This window comes from Xenopus laevis, chromosome 8L (assembly GCF_017654675.1).
Source record: "Xenopus laevis strain J_2021 chromosome 8L, Xenopus_laevis_v10.1, whole genome shotgun sequence".
Classification (NCBI taxonomy): Eukaryota; Metazoa; Chordata; class Amphibia; order Anura; family Pipidae; genus Xenopus; species Xenopus laevis.
The window spans coordinates 14,956,664-14,961,122 of NC_054385.1; positions in this window are offsets into that span (position 1 = coordinate 14,956,664).

Below are 4,459 nucleotides of genomic sequence, written 5' to 3' on the forward strand. Positions count from 1 at the left end.
CCCGAAATCTAAGTTTAAAGTTGAAAGTTCCTGTCTCTGGTGTTTGAGTCGGGACTGTTACAATTTTGCAACATTTAGTTGATACATTTCTCAGCAGCATCTCTGGAGTATTAGCAACTATTGTATCAATTCTAACAGCTGCCTTTAATGAAACTCAGGGATTTTGCTCAGCAGGGACAAAGATAAGAAATGTATCCATTTAGATCATTTTTAGAGGGTCGGCGACCCCCCCCCTCAAAGCCACTTTTAGAAAGGTGAAAAATTAGAATTTAGGCTTCAATATTAGGAAAACAGTCACACATAGAAAATAGAAAGTAATTGGAAAAAAGTCTTAATTTCTGGTGAACTATCTGAAACCAACTGAATTGAAAAAAGATTGGAAGATGAACAAACCCTTTGAATCAACATGCCGCATGGCTCTATTGTTGCAGGTTATAATGGATAAAGGTAGTAACTGGTCTGAGGATGCTGGGAATAGCCATAGCATCATTTAGGGTGGATGATAGGCATATTCACCACCCTTAATTATCATGGCCATCCCAGGATTGAATTAGGGAACAACAAAGGGTTAACCACAGCTCACTTATTCTGACCAGACAATGCTGGGAGTTGTAAAGCATTATGGGTATATGCCCACACTGCATGCAGGCAGATCAAAATCTGGGTTGCTCTGTGTGTGTGTGGCAAGGTTGGACAATGTTGTTTTCAACCAAGTCCCTCTACCCACCAATGTGGAGTGGATTAAAGGGAAACCTAACCAGCTAATCTTATGTGGAAACAGTAGTCGCCCAATGAGGAAAATATTTAATACCCTGGCATGTTAACATTTCTTGAATCCCAACAGCTGATGCTACTTAATGTGGTTTTGACATTACCTGGAGGTGTCTGATTAAGGGCTCTTACACACGGCCGTTTTTTGCCTGCACTCCCCTGCATTGCGCTTTCTTCCGTTCAGCCAAAGGGGGGCGCAGGAGTAGATGCAGTCCATTATTTTGAAGGGGGCTGTACTCACACAGATGAATGTATGCGCTGAATGCAGGTGAAATGCAACATGCTGCGTCCCAACCTGCGTTTGGCGCTTCCATGCGTCTGTGTGAGTATATCCCCCTTCAAAATAATCTACTGCATCTACTCCTGCGATCACCTGCGGCTGAATGGAAGAAAGCCCAATGCAGGGGAGCGCAGGAAAAAACGGCCGTGTGTAAGAGCCCTAACACCCATAATATATAGATATATATTTGACACTTGTGCAATTATTAGATAATAACCAATATATATATATATATATATATATATAAATATGTATACACTACTAATTTCTTGGAAATATATTTTCTACAACCTTACAAAATTATGTCCATAATAAATATGTACAATCACTGGTTTCCAGTAAAAAACAAAAAACAGGCTGATCCAAATATCTGCAGTTATGGTCCAGCAGCATCTCGCATGTCTGTAATATTACGTGCAGAGACCATGCTGATTAAAGGGAATGTCACTTAAAAACTTATATTTTAGCTTAAAGGAGAAGGAAAAGTAAAATCAAGTTGTTTGGCACTCCCTCAGTGGCCGCCTCCTTTTTAAAAAATAAATGCGCCCGTTCGGCAGCGAGTTTGCAAAGCGCCATGTTCTTTTGTTTTGTCAGGGGTCCTTTGTGTCAGTTCTATTAGGGCAAACGCACAAAGTTAAATACCATGCATGCACTCGACCAAGCCTGGAAGCCAAGCCAAGAAAAATCTGGAATCGCCATCCCCCAATGACTTTACCTTTCCTTCTCCTGTAACTTTCTTTTTAATCTCAATTCTGTTGAAACTTTATGCCAATCCACCTTTGTTGTCAGTAGCGATGGCACACAGGACTTTTTTTCTGATCACCCACAGTAAATCTCTTTCAACATGGCCAACAAAACAATCAAAGATACCAATTCATTGGTGTCAGTGTGAATCAGTGACTGAACAATATTTATTTCAAGTGTGCTCCGGAAAATGCAAGAGAAGGCAAATAAGGATCTTACGGAGACAAATGAAAAGGTATCGGACATTAAAGGGGTTGTTTGAGTTAACTTTTAGTATGATGTAGACCATATTATTCTGAGACCATTTGCAATTGGTGTTGATTTTTTACTATTTGTGGTTTTTGAGTTATTTAGCTTTTTATTCTGCAGTCTGCAATTTGAGCAATCTGGTTGCTAGAGTCTAAATTACCCAAGCAACGCTGCACTGATTTGATGAAGATACTGGAATATGAATAGGAGAGGATTTGAATAGAAAAATGAGCACCAAGTCTTACCGAGCAATTGTTGAAAGCTGGAAAGAGTCAGAAGAAGCCAAATAATTCCAAAACTATTTTTAAGAAATCAAGACCAATGGAAAAGTTGATTATAACTGGCCATAGTATAACATAATAAAAGTTAACGTAAAGGTGAACCACTCCAGTGGCAGGCCACTGTTCTCTAAAAAGTGCTATTGGTATTATCCAAAATGTTAATTTTATTGTAATCTTCCCATTTAACCAGTTCAGCAGGGCTAGATTACGCCGGAGACCTTTTAAGAACATAAGACTAAGGATGCACTCAATCCAGGGTTCGGGATTTTGTGAATCCTTGTGCCTGGCCAAGCCAAATCCTAATTTGCATATGGAATTAGGGACGGGAAGGGAAGTCACGTGACTTTTTGTCACAGAACAATGAAGTAAAATATTTTTTCCACACCTTTTCCTTTCCCTCCCCTAATTTCCATATGCAAATTTGGATTTGGTCACGAAGGATTCAGGGATTCACCCGAATCCCGAATAGTGGATTCGGTGCATCCCTACATAAGACTACACCAAGAATTAATGTAGAAAAAAACAGTTTCTATGCTGGAAACTGCGCAACACACTATAATTATGATATGCAGCAGTGCTTGCTTGCTTGATACACTGAAATTGTGTCTTACTGCATATATTGTACATGGAGTTTGTCAGACGCCTCTCTGGCCAATGGCACCAGAAGAGGAAGAATGCTTGAGTAGTCACCTCTGTACTTTAGCCCTGTTGTGCAGAAACCTTACACAAAACACTAGTTTGGACTCTAATTTTAAAACATAAGAACTAGTATTCAAATTGATACTTTTTTTAAAAAAAATATTCCTTTATAAAAGAAAATATGTGCACAAATATATAAGGCAGCGCTTTTATGCAACCAAGTGGATGTGTACTTGGAGCGCCGCCTCTCTTTCTTGCCTAGGAACTGCAGCTCCGTTCAGAAAAACGGAGTCAGCGACAGAAGCATGAGCCCAAATTATAGAATTACTGGCACTCCATGTAAAAGGCAGTACTTCTAAATATGTTTTATGAAAGCCCCTGCCTATACATTTTTAGCTTTATTCCCTTTAAAGAAAAAGAATCAAATGTTATAGTGGTCCTTAGGAAGATTATAAAGGTATTGGGCCTTGTTTATGAAAGTTTTTGTGTTTCAGAATATAGCGCCAAGACCAGTGCCTTTCTTGTGAATACAGTAATGCCTGTGTTTGATAGGAATTTATTCATGAGGGGCAATAAATTGGTGCCCCAGTTAATTAAAGAACAGGGATGCCATGCACGCAATGGAGCAAAGCACAGCCTGTATGTAAGTCCCTTGGGTGCAAGTGCTCTGTGAAGTAGTTGTAGGGTGCCATTTAATGCCCCTTAGGGTTCAAGATCTAGCACCCTAGTTGTACGTGAGGCCTTTTGACTGTGTATAACTGTGTATATATACTGTGTGTGTGTGTGTGTGTGTGTGTGTGTGTGTGTGTGTGTGTATATGTATATATATATATATAATATATATATATATATATATATATATATATATATATATATATATAAAATAAAATAGGCCCTAGCATTTCAGGTACACAGAGGCCCAATCAGCCCACATAGTGACCCAATCTGCCCCCCACCATTCCATTAAATACTGACTTTCTATGGGACCTTATAGCAGCCTCTCTGGCATTTGGCAGAACCCACAGATTGCCAGTCCGGGCCTGTATGTATGTATGTGTGTGTGTGTATAGATATATATATATATATATATATATATATATATATATATATATATATCTATACACACACACACATATATACAGTGGCGTAACTAGATATTACTGGGCCCCACAGCAAATTATTTTTCAGGCCCCCAAAATGTTTAGAGGTTGACTTGTTTCTCCAATATTTATTGAAATTGTATATGAATTAGAGCCTCATGGGGCCCCTATACCTCCTGGGCCCCCCTGCAGCCGCAGGGTCTGCTTCCTCTATAGTTACGCCCCTGTATATATATATATATATATATATATATATATATATATATATATATATATATATATATATATATATATATCTTATATTAGCCATTGGCATGTGCAAGGAACTTTCTGAGACGCATAACGTTTTTTAAAGCTACGGTGATTCCTATAAGGACTCAACCCAACTGCAGTAG